This window comes from Cupressus sempervirens, chromosome 2 (assembly GCF_028749045.1).
Source record: "Cupressus sempervirens isolate cs-2001-9-10 chromosome 2, ASM2874904v1, whole genome shotgun sequence".
Taxonomy (NCBI): Eukaryota; Viridiplantae; Streptophyta; class Pinopsida; order Cupressales; family Cupressaceae; genus Cupressus; species Cupressus sempervirens.
Genome location: NC_143119.1, coordinates 556,595,758 through 556,609,028, shown reverse-complemented (window position 1 = coordinate 556,609,028; position 13,271 = coordinate 556,595,758).

Here is a 13,271-nt window from a genome sequence, read left to right as displayed (position 1 = left end):
ATCTCACAAAGTCACATCTTAAGCCCTACTCACCATGTCGGCTTTCCAAGTCAGCTCAACAACTCAACTGTTCAAGCACGCTCACCAAGTTAACACTTTTAGTTTGCTCACAAGGTCTTCTCGCATGGTCAGCTCATCGAGTCACCCCACCAAGTTTCCTCAATGACCCAACTCATCTAATTGCCTCACCAAGTTGACTCTTTAAGTCTGCTCACCAAGTCAGCTCATCAAGTAGCCTCTCCTCAAGATCGGTAACCAAGGGTTAGATAGCTCTGCTCACCGGGTCACCTCACCAAGTGGGGTCGCCAGGTCACCCCACCAAGTAGCCTCAACAAGTTGACTCTTTCAGTTTGCTCGACAACTTGGCTCACCAGGTTGGCCTACCATCTCGCCTCGCCAACTTTTCCAACCAAGTCACCTTTTTAAGCTCGCTCACCAATTTGACTCACCATCTTGGCTACCCAAGTCGGTGCACCAAGTGCTCTCACCAAGTTGACTCTTTTAGTTCAATCATCAAGCCACCCCATGAGATCGGTGCACCAATTTGACTCTTTAAGTCCATTCATCAAGCCACCTCACAAGGTCGGCACACCAAGTACTCTCACCAAGTTGACTCTTTAAGTTTGTTCATGAAATCACCCAACCAGGTTGCCCCACCAAGTACTCTCACCAAGTTGACTCGCTAAGTTTGTTCATCAAGTCACCTGACTAGGTCAGCCCACCAAATACTCTCACCAAGTCAACTCTTTAAGTGCATTCATCAAGTCACCCCACCAAGTAATCTCACCAAGTTGACCCTTTAAGTTCGTTCATCAATTCACCCCACCAAGTACTCTCACCAAGTTGACTATTTAAGTCTGCTCATCAAGTTGTGCCACCAAGTAAAATCTTCACATTCATTCATCAAGTCACCCCACCAAGTACTCTAACCAAGTAGATTCTTCAAGTGCGTTCATCAAGTCACCCCACCAAGGACTCTCACCAAGTCGACTCTTTAAGTCTGTTCATCAAGTCACCCCACCAAGTACTCTCACCAAGTCAACTCTTTAGGTCTGTTCATCAAGTGACCCCACCAAGTCGACCCTTTAAGTCCGTTCATCAAGTCACCCCACCAAGTACTCTCACCAAGTCGAGTCTTTAAGTCCTTTCATCAAGTCACCCCACCAATTCAACTCTTTAAGTCCATTCATCAAGTCACCCCACCAAGTCAGCCCACCAAGTCGACTCTTTAAGTCTATTCATTAGTTCACCCTACCAAGTACTCTTACCAAGTTGACTCTTTAAGTCTGCTCATCAAGTTGCGCCACCAAGTACTCTCACCAAGTAGACTCTTTGAGTCCGGTCATCAAGCCACCCCACCAAGTACTCTAACCAAGTTGACCCTTCAAGTGCGTTCATCAAGTCACCCCATCAAGTACTCTCACCAAGTCAATTCTTTATGTCTGTTCATCAAGTCACCCCACCAAGTACTCTCACCAAGTCAACTCTTTAGGTTTGTTCATCAAGTCACCCTGCCAAGTTGACCATTTAAGTCTGTTCATCAAGTCACCCCACCAATTGCTCTCACCAAGTTGACTCTTTACATCCTTTCATCAAGTCACCCCACCAAGTTGACTATTTAAGTCCATTCATCAAGTCACTAGAACACGTACTCTCACCAAGTTTTCTCTTTAAGTCTGTTCATCAAGTCAACCCACTAGGTCGGCCCACCAAGTAATCTCACCATATTGACTCTTTAAGTATGTTCATTAGTTCACCTCGCAAAGTACTCTCACCAAGTTGACTCTTCAAGTTCGCTCATCAAGTCACACCACCAAGAACTCTTTACATCTGTTCATTGAGTGACCCCACCAAGTACTCTCACCAAGTCAACTCTTTAGGTCTGTTCATCAAGTCACCCCACCAAGTCGACCCTTCAAGTACGTTCATCAAGTCACCCCACCAAGTACTCTCACCAAGTCGACTCTTTAAGTATGTTCATCAGGTCACCCCACCAAGTACTCTCACCAAGTCAACTCTTTAGGCCTATTCATCAAGTCACCCCGCCAAGTCAACCATTAAAGTTTGTTCATCAGGTCACCCCACCAAGTCAACTCTTTAAGTTCGTTCATCAAGTTACCAAAACAAGTACTCTCACCAAGTCAACTCTTTATGTCCTTTCATCAAGTCACCCCACCAGGTTGGCCCACCAAGTCGACTCTTTAAGTCCTTTCATCAAGTCACCCCACCAAATCCACTCTTTAAGTTTGTTCATCAAGTCACCAGAACAAGTACTCTCACCAAGTCAACTCTTTATGTCCATTTATCAATTCACCCCACTAGGTCAGCCCACCAAGTACTCCCACCAAGTTGACTCTTTAAGTTCGTTCATCAGTTCACCCCACCAAGTACTCTCACCAAGTGGACTCTTTAAGTTTTCTCATCAAGTTGAGCCACCAATTACTCTCACCAAGTTGACTTGTTGAGTTCGTTCATCAAGTCACCAAAAAAAGTACTCTCACCAAGTCGACTCTTTAAGTTTATTCATCAAGTCACCCCACCAGGGCAGCCCACCAACTACTCTCACCAAGTTGACTCTTTAAGTCCATTCATTAGTTCAGCCTGCCAAGTACTCTCACCAAGTCTACTCTTCAAGTCTGCTCATCAAGTCAAGCCACCAAGTACTCGCACCAAGACAACTCTTTAAGTCCGTTCATCAAGTCACCCAACCAAGTACTCTAAGCAAGTTGATTCTTCAAGTGTGTTCATCAAGTCACCCCACCAAGTACTCTCACCAAGTCGACTCTTTAAGTCTGTTCATCAAGTCACCCCACCAAGTGCTCTCACCAAGTCAACTCTTTAGGTCCGTTCATCAAGTCACCCCACCAAGTCGACCCTTTAAGTCCATTCATCAAGTCACCCCACCAAGTACTCTCACCAAGTTGAATCTTTAAGTCCTTTCATCAAGTCACCCCACCAAGTTGAATCTTTAAGTCCATTCATCAAGTCACCAGAACAAGTACTCTCACCAAGTTGACTCTTTAAGTCCTTTCATCAAGTCACCCCACCAGGTTGGTCCACTGAGTACTCTTACCAAGTCGAATCTTTAATTTCGTTCATCAGTTCACCCTGCCAAGTACTCTCACCAAGTTGACTCTTTAAGTACGCTCATCAAGTTTCAGCACCAAGTACTCTCGCCAAGTTGACTCTTTAAGTTCTTTCATCAAGTCACCCCACCAAGTACTCTAGCCGAGTCGATTCTTCTAGTGCATTCATCAAATCACCCGACCAAGAAGTCTCACCAAGTCAACTCTTTAGTTCTGTTCATCAAGTAAACCCACCAAGTACTCGCACCAAGTCAACTCTTTAGGTCCATCCATCAAGTCACCCCACCAAGTTGACCCTTCAAGTGCATTCACCAACTAACCCCACCAAGTAATCTCAATAATTTGACTCCTTAACTCTATTCATCAAGTCACCCCACCAATTACTCTCACCAAGTCAACTCTTTAGGTTCGTTCATCAAGTCATCCCACCAAGTACTCTCACCAAGTCGACTCTTTAAGTCCTTTCATCAAGTCACCCCACCAAGTCAACTCTAAAATTCTACTCATCAAGTCACCTGAATAAGTACTCTCACCAAGTTCACTCTTTAAGTCCGTTCATCAAGTCACCCCTCCAGGTCGGCCCACCAAGTACTCTCACCAAGTTGACTCTTTAAGTTCGTTCATCAGTTCACCCCACCAAGTACTCTCACCAAGTTGACTCTTTAAATCTGCTCATCAAGTCACATCATGAAGTACTCTCACCAAGTTGACTCTTTACGTCCATTCAACAAGTCACCAGACCAAGTACTCTCACCGAGTTGACTCTTTAAGTCCGTTCATCAATTCACCCCACCAGGTTGGCCCACCAAGTACTCCCACAAAGTCAACTCTTTAGGTCCAGTCATGAATTCACCCCACCAAGTCGACCGTTCAAGTGCATTCATCAAGACGCCCCACCAAGTACTCTCACCAAGTTGACTCTTTAAGTCTGTTCATCAAGTCACCCCACAAAGTACTCTCACCAAGTCAACTCTTTATGTCCGTTCATCAAGTCACCCCACCAAGTCGACCCTTTAAGTCCATTCATCAAGTCTCCCCACCAAGTACTCTCACCAAGTCAACTATTTAAGTCCTTTAATCAAGTCACCCCCACAAGTCGACTCTTTAAATCTGTTAATCAAGTCACCAGAACAAGTACTCTCACCAAGTCGACTGTTTAAATCTATTCATCAAGTCACCCCACCAGGTCGGCCAACCAAGTACTCCCACCAAGTTGACTCTTTATGTCTGTTCCTCAGTTCACCCTGCCAAGTACTCTCACCATGTTGACTCTTTAATTCTGCTCATCAAGTTGAGCCACCAAGTACTCTCACCAAGTCGGCTCTTCGAGTCCATTCATCAAGTCACACAACCAAGTCAATTCTTTGAGTCCATTCATCAACTCACCCCACCAAGTACTCTCACCAAGTCAACTCTTTAGGTCCATTCACCAAGTCACCCCACCAAGTCAAACCTTTAAGTTCATTCATTAGGTCACCCCACCAAGTACTCTTACCAAGTCAACTCTTTAAGTCCTTTCATCAAGTCACCCAACCAAGTTGACTCTTTGAGTCTATTCATCAAGTCACCAGAACAAGTACTCTAACCAAGTCAACTCGTTATTTTCGTTCATCGAGTCACCTCACTAGGTCGGCCAACCAAGTACTCCCACCAAGTCAAATCTTTAAGTTTGTTCATTAGTTCACCCCACAAAGTACTCTCACCAAGAGGACTCTTTAAGTCTTCTCATCAAGTTGAGCCACCAAGTGCTCTCCGTAAGTTGACTCTTTGAGTCCATTCATCAAGACACCCCACCAAGTACTCTAACCAAGTGGATTCTTCAAGTGTGTTCATTAAGTCACCCCACCAAGTACTCTCACCAAGTCGACTCTTTAAGTTTCTTCATCAAGTCACACCACCAAGTACTCTCACCAAGTCAACTCTTTAGGTTCGTTCATCAAGTCACCCCACCAAGTCAACCCTTCAAGTGCATTTATCAAGTCACCCCACCAAGTACTCTCACCAAGTCGACTCTTTAAGTTTGTTCATCAAGTCACCCCACCAGGTACTCTCACCAAGTCAACTCTTTAGGTTTGTTCATCAAGTCACCCTGCCAAGTTGACCCTTTAAGTCCGTTCATCAAGTCACCCCACCAGGTACTCTTACCAAGTCGAGTCTTTAAGTCCTTTCATCAAATCAACCCACCAAGTCGACTCGTTAAGTCTGTTCATCAAGTCACCAGAACAAGTACTCTCACCAAGTTGACTCTTTAAGTCCATTCATTAGGTCACCCCACCAGGTCAGCCCACCAAGTACTCTCACCAAGTCAACTCTTTAGGTCTGTTCATCAGGTCACCCTACCAACTTGACCCTTTAAGTCTGTTCATCAAGTCACCCCACCAAGTACTCTCACCAAGTCGACTATTTAAGTCCTTTCATCAAGTCACCCCACCAAGTTGACTCTTTAAGTCTATTCATCAAGTCACTAGAATAGGTACTCTCACCAAGTTGACTCTTTATGTTCGTTCATCAAGTCACACCACCAGGTCAGCCCACCAAGTACTCTCATCAAGTTGACTCTTTATGTCTATTCATCAGTTCACCCTGCCAAGTACTCTCACCAAGTTTACTCTTTAATTTTGCTCATCAAGTCGAGCCACCAAGTCGACTCTTTTAGTCTTTTCATCAAGTCACCCCACCAAGTACTCTAACCAAGTTGATTCTTCAAGTGCATTTGTCAAGTCACCCCACCAAGTAATCTCACCAAGTCTACTCTTTAAGTCTATTCATCAAGTCACCCCACCAAGTACTCTCACCAAGTCAACTCTTTAGGTCCGTTCATAGAGTTACCCACCAAGTCAATCCTTCAAGTGCATTCATAAAGTCACCCCACCACGTCGAATCTTTAAGTTTGTTCATCAAGTCAGATGCCAAGTTAGCCCACAAATTACTCTCACCAAGTTGACTCTTTAAGTTCGTTCATGAAGTGACCCCGCCAGGTCGGCCCACCAAGTTGACTCTTTAAGTTCGTTCATCAAGCCACTCTGGAAAGTTAGCCCACCAACTTGACTCTTTAAGTTTGTTCATCAAGTCACCCCACCAGGTCATCCCACCAAGTACTCTCACCAAGTCAACTCATTAAGTTTGTTCGTCAAGTCACCATGCCAGGTCAGCCCACCAAGTACTCTCACCAAGTCGACTCTTTAGGTTTGTTCATCAAGTCACCCCACCAAGTACTCTCACCATGTCAACTCTTTAAGTTCGTTCATCAAGTCGGTCTGCCAGGTAAGCCCACCAAGTACTCTCACCAAGTCAACCCTTTAAGTTCAGTCATCAAGTCACCCCACCAGGTCGGCCCACCAAGTACTCTCAGAAAGTTGACTCTTTAGGTTCTTTCATCAATTCACCCCACCAGGTCGGCCCACCAAATTCTGTCACCAAGTCGACTCTTTAAGTTCACTCATCAAGTCACCTCACTAGTTTGACCCACCAAGTACCCTCACAAAGTCGACTCTCTAAGTTCATTCATCAAGTCACCCTGCTAGGTCAGTCCACCAAGTACTCTCACCAAGTCACCTTGCCAGTTCCACCCACCAAGTTGACTCTTTAAGTTCATTCAACAAGTCACCCAGCCAAGTTGGCCCACCAAGTTGAATCTTTAAGTTTGTTCGTCAAGTCACGTGACAAGGTCAGCCCACCGAGTAGTCTCACCAAGTTGACTCTTTAAGTTTGTTCATCAAGTCACCCCACCAGGTCGGCCCACCAAGTACTCTCACCAAGTTGACTCTTTAAGTTTTTTCATCAAGTCACCCTGGTAAGTTGGCCCAGCAAGTCAAATCTTTAATTTCATTCATCAAGTCACCGTGCCAGCTCAGCCCACCAAGTCAACTCTTTAGGTTTGTTCATCAAGTCACCCCACCAAGTACTCTCACCAAGTCAACTCTTTAAATTCGTTCATCAAATCACCCCGCTATATCTGCCCACCAAGTACTCTCACCAAGTTGACTCTTTAGGTTCATTCATCAAGTCACCTCACCAGGTCAGCCCAGCAAGTGGACTCTTTAAGTTCATTCATCAAGTCACCCGTCTAGGTTGGCCCACCAAGTCACCAAGTACTCTCACCAAGTTGACTCTCTAAGTTTGTTCATCAAGTCACCCTGGTAGGTCGGCCCACCATGTTGAATCTTTAAGTTCGTTCATCAAGTCACCCCGCTAGGTTAGCCAACCAAGTACTCTCACAAAGTCAACTCTTTAAGTTCATTTAGGCTAGCCAAGTCCACTAGCCAAGTCATCTCACCACCAGGCTAGCCAACTCTGCTCGCTGAGGCATCTCACCATGTGGGCTCGCCAAGTCACCCCAAAAAGTTGCCTTAATGAGTTGACTCTTTAAGTCTGCTCACAAAGTCAAGTCACCATATTGACTTACCATGTCAGCTTACCAAGTTGCCCCACCTTTTCATGTCTTAAATTTTTCTCACCATGGTGGATTTCTAGCTTGATTCCCCAACTTTGCTCACCAAGGTGGGTCACAAGTCAAAAGTTCAAGTGCGCCCACCAAGTCAAGTCGTCACACCTAGTTGACTTACCATCTTTCATCACCGTTAATTTACTCCCGTGGCTCATGAAATCATGCCACCTAATCGATGTCAGTTTTTGGCTTTGTTGCCAAATTCAGCAAAAACGGGGTGGTGGATGGCTATTCGGTTACATTTTTCAATGAATTGATTTTTTTAAGGTACTTGTCTACGTGAATGCATATTTTCGAATGCAGAGCAAGCCTTGCACTAATATCTTATATAGGAGAGGCAGTGTGCTCGAAATAAAGTTGAGTCATAATTTTCAAAATGGGTAGCCTTGGATATAAAATGGAAGTTTAGCCATTCTAGCTAGCCATAATTTTCAAATTGGGTTGCCTACGATACAAAATTCAAGCCGAGCCATAATTTTCAAATTTGGGTAACTTGCGATATAAAATGGGTACCCGAGCCATTCTACTTGAGTCATAATTCTCAAATTGGGTAGCTTCCGATATAAAATGGTCGTCAAACCATTCTAGTCGGTCTTAAAAAATTGAACAATTTACCCCCCTGAATGATGCAATCAAATCGCCTAACTAATGCCAATCTTTGTCTCCGTTGACAACCTCATCAAAAATGGGGTCATGGATGGCTACTCAGTCACATTTTTCATTGAATTGGGTTTTAAGGTACTTGTCCACTAAATGTACATTTCTGATGTAGAGTAAGCCTTGCACTAATAGCTTATATAGGGGAGGTAGTGTGCTTGAAAAATGGTGGCTGAGTCATGTTGGTCAACCTGATCTGGGTGAGCCATGCTGGCCGACTTGATCTGGATGAGCCATTCTGCTCAAACCATGCTAGTCGAGCCGATCTGGGCAAGCCATGCTGGCCGACTGATCTGGGTGAGCCATTCTGGCCGACCCAATCTAGCCAAGCCATGCTGGCCGACCCAATCTGGGTAAGCCATTCTGGCTGACCCAATCTGGGTGAGTAATGCTGGTTGACCCGATTTGGCCAAGCCATTCTGGCCAAGCCATACTGCCCGACCCGATCTGGGCGAGCCATTCTGGCCGACCTGATCTGGGCGAGCCATTTTGGCCGATCTCCAAAAATAGTGTCATGGATGGCTGTTTGGTCACATTTTTCATTAAATTAGATTTTTAAGGGATTTGTCCATGCTATCGCAGATTTCAAATGCAAAAGGAGCCTCGCACTAATAGCTTAAATAGGAGAGGTGGTTGCCGTGAGCCTCTCCCATGCCCCTTTCATTGATTCAACATTGGTGTCTAGGTGGATCAGATTGTTGGTTTCTCAAATGGTGTATGCTGATGTTGAATCAATGAAAGGGGCATGAAATGATCTCTGAGTGATTTTCCTCGGCTCTCCTTTATATCGTGTTTTTTGATGACTCAATTTTGGAAAAGGTGAGGCAATAGTTGCTGATCAATGGCATGTATTTTTGGTGATTTTAAAACTTGATCTAAATGTGAGCCCTTGTCTAGCACTCCGACGTTGCTTGGTATAATGGAAATTTGCTATTGGTGCTTGGCGCTCTAGCAATTTGTCACAGTGTACTTATCACAGCTTCATCCAAGCTTTAATACCAAAAGATCTTAGTGAAAAATGGTGGTCGAGCCATGCTGGTTGACCAGATCTTGGCGAGCCATGCTGGCCGACTTGATCTGGGCAAGCCATTCTGGCTGACCCTATCTAGACGAGCCATTTTTGTCAACCCGATCTAGCCAAGCTCCAAAAACAGTGTTGTGGATGGCTGTTTGGTCACATTTTTCATTGAATTAGATTTTTAAGGGATTTGTCCATGCTATCGCAGATTTCTAATGTAGAAGGAGCCTCGCACTAATAGCTTATATAGGAGAGGTGGTTACCGCGAACCTCTCCCATGCCCCTTTCATTGATTCAACATTGGTGTCTAGGTAGATCAGATTTTTGGATTTTCAAATGGTGTATGCTTATGTTGAATCAATGAAAGGGGCATAAAGAAATCTTTGAGTGCTTTTCCCTTTAGATCATGTTTTCTGATGACTCAATTTTGGAAAAGGTGAGGCAGCGGTTGCGAATCCATGGCATGTCTTTTTGGTGATTTTAAAACTTGATCTCAACGTTATCCCTTGTCTAGCACTCTGGTGTTGCTTGGTATAATGGAAATTTATTATGGGTGCTTCACACTGTAGCAATTTTTCATGGTGTACTTATCGCAGCTACATGGGAGCTTTAATACTGAAAGCTCTTGGCAAAAAATGGTGGTCGAGCCATGTTGGCCAACCCGATCTAGGCAAGCCATTTTGGCTGACCCAATTTGGGCGAGCCATGCTGGCCGAGCCATTTTTGTCGAATTGATCTTGCTTCTCTTATCAAAACCTCTCTATGGCCTTTGAAAATATAGACCCAGTGCCAACAATATTGATGGATATGAGCCTTGGATTATAAATTTGGTTAGATAACATTGGTTTTTGTGAGAGATGGGTATGAAAGCACATCCTGATTTCTACGCAGGAGCTCCTTAAGGTCACCTCTATGCCAACTCGATCGGTACAACATTGGGAATGGTTTGACAATAGTTTTTGTTCCAATGTGTCATCAAGATGTCTTGGAAAGTGGCCTTTCAAGGACGAGCTCGCGTCTAGAACTTGGATTGTGCATCATCACAAGTGAATGGGGAGATCTCTCTAGGAACGGTGGCATGGTGATTGCAAGAGAAAATTGACTTAGTAGTCGAAGAATTTTCCTTGGGCTATTGTGATGGCCTTGCAATTTTTCTATAATTGCAACCTATGTTTGCACAGTAGCAGAGTTTGCATGTAAGATTGTCCTTTGTTCTTGACAGTTCCAGGAGATGACCTCCAAAACTTTTTGATTGGGCCCCTTCAAGGTGAAATTCATCCAGTTGATCGGATGAGCTTGATGACCATTTCACTCCCTTGGCTCCATGAATTCAAATACCATCCAGCTGCCATAGACACTCCAAATGCCAAGCCGTTGTTACCATGCAATCCTACTTGGACTCCTAGACAATCAATGCCAACATTGTGTCCACTCCTCTCAAGTAAACCTCAAAAAAGGCACCAAGGCAAATGGTATTGTTGAGTCGTCCTACCTGAGCTGTTCCATCCAAGCCGAGTTGTTTCGCTTGATCTCCAAAAGTTGGCCATTTCACTACCTTGGCTCCATGAATTCACATCTCCTAACTAATGACAATCTTTTGCTCCTCTGTTGACCTCATAAAAAATGGGGTCGTGGATGGCTATTTGGTCACATTTTTCATTTGGGCCGTGAAGCCATCCTAATTTTTCTTTGCGAGGGATCTCTCCCCAGAGTCATTCTCTTTGCAACAACTTCTTTGGAAAATTCTTTTTGAAATGGTTTGGTAGTGGTTGTCATTCCAATGGTGCCATTGTGGTGGTTGCCTGGGTAGCAATCTGAAGGGCAAGCTATCATCTAGTAGTTGGGTTGCACATCATGAGTGACAAGGGAGCCTTTGTTATTGGAAGCTCCCCATGGCCATTCGATTAGAAGAGCCATTGCTTGTGTGAGCAAGGATGAATGTAGCCTCAAATTCCAAATGAAATAAATGACATCGGATCTATATAAGAGCATAATGAAGCAACAGTAGCCCATTTGCTATGCGCAGCTCCCCCAAGTTGCTCTTCTTTCTCACTCCATCGACACAAATTCAAGAGTTGTTCGACAGTGGTTGTCATTCCAATGTGTCATTGTGGTGATCTGGAGAGCAATGCCAAGGGTAGGAGCTTGTGTCTAGCATTTGGGATGTTTGTACAAGCAACCAGGGGAGCTTATCTTATCAAAACCTCTCTGTGGCCTTTGTAAATAGGCCCAGTGCTGACGATATCGATGGATACGAGCCTTGGATTCTAAATTTGTTCATAGCTAACATTGGTTTTTGTTAGAGATGGGTACGAAAGCACATCCTGATTGCTACATGGGATCTCCCTAAGGTCGCCTCTATGCCACTCGATTGGCACAACATTGGGAATGGTTCGACAGTGACTGTCATTCTGATGTGTCATCGGGATGTCTTGGAAAGTGGTCTTTCAAGTGCGAGTTCGCATCTAGCACTTGGATTGTGTGTCTTCACAAGTGAATGGGGAGGTCTCTCTATGAACGGCGGCATGGTGATTACAAGAGAAAATTGACTTAGTTGGAGCATTGGCCTCAGGCCATTGTGACGACCTTGCAATTTCTCTTTAATTGCAACCTATGTTTGCATAGTATTAGAGTTTGCATGTAAGATAGGCCTTGTTCTTGATAGTTCCAGGAGATGAGCTCCAAAACTTTTGGATTGGGCCCCTTCAAGGTTAAATTCATCTAGTTGACTGGATGAAGCTTAATGTGATTGTATCTATTACAAGACGGGAATGATGGTCATTAATCTATGGCGGTGAGTATATCCCATTTGGTAATTGCAATGGCGGCACTGGTGGGATGTACTTGTCACTTTGTTTTGTTGGATTCCCTATATGTATGTGTCTGCATGGCTTGCAACACACTGCACATTTGGTGTTTGATTCTAAGATGCACTTGTTTCTGAGTGTATGGAGTTGTATCTTTTAGCCAAGGGCTCCGTCTCTTGGCACGTTCTATCATTGCATTTTTATCCTGCTCGGATGGCAAGAAGGAAAGAGATGGTTGCACGGGTGCATTGCTCAATGTCCCTAATTTCATCAAGGGTCCACTCTCCACCCTATGTTTTTGCCAATTGTTAGGGCCTTGGGATTGAGAGGGGTGTCGGCAAAAGGTTTGGTAGGAACATAATTTATTTGCTAGTGTGTTCTTAGTGCATGCTTGCCTCTTCACTATCTGATCGTATAGAAGTGCATGGCACTGTCATGACAGCTTTTGTGGTATGGGCCAGTAGAAGCGTAGAGTATTACCATTAATTTTTGTTTGGATGCAAAAACTCTCCATGCCCTATCTTGCCTGTGTGATCCGAATGGCTGCGTCTCATGGGTTCTGCGGGAGATACTCTTCTTCAGCTTCCCCCTAAAGAGAGCGTTCGGTGTTTGCATTGTGTGGACAAAAATCCCAATGTGTTTCATTTCTCTTCAGATGCAAAATTTTGGGAGGGCTTGTCAAAGTATGGCCATTTGTATGGGGTGCACCAAAAAGCATGTAGGGGGCATATGCATGGGAAATGGATGTCTCTAGGTGTCCTTACTCGGTTGCGTGTGTGGTGTACATCTTTGCATTATGACTCTACTATGAGCATTTGTGATTCGAGCATTTTGGGGGAACGAGTTTCATACGAGATGTTCTTCTCAGGCTCCTGTGAACCAGAGCGCTTGCCTTTGCAATGCTCCAACAAGTGTAGGCCCAATGTGTCTGTCTAGGGGAAGAAATTGCATGAATGCTTTTTGTCGAGATGCGGGTGCTCGCGAGTGGTTCCCTCACAGTACAGTTCTTCGGTATGTGCATGTGCATGAGATTGAAGCTTTTCCAACAATGCTAGTGTGAGTGTTCACCCATAGGAACTTTTTTGTACCTGTGCTAGTAGATCACGTGTCACAGGGAACAGTTAGCGAGGCTATGCTAGGAAAGGAGATATTTGCTAGAGGTTAGCCATGTCTGTGTATGCGAGCGAGCTCTCATCACCTATAAATGTGTGTAGGGGGTGTTATACACAATCCCATTAAGAGGCCTTATAATTGAG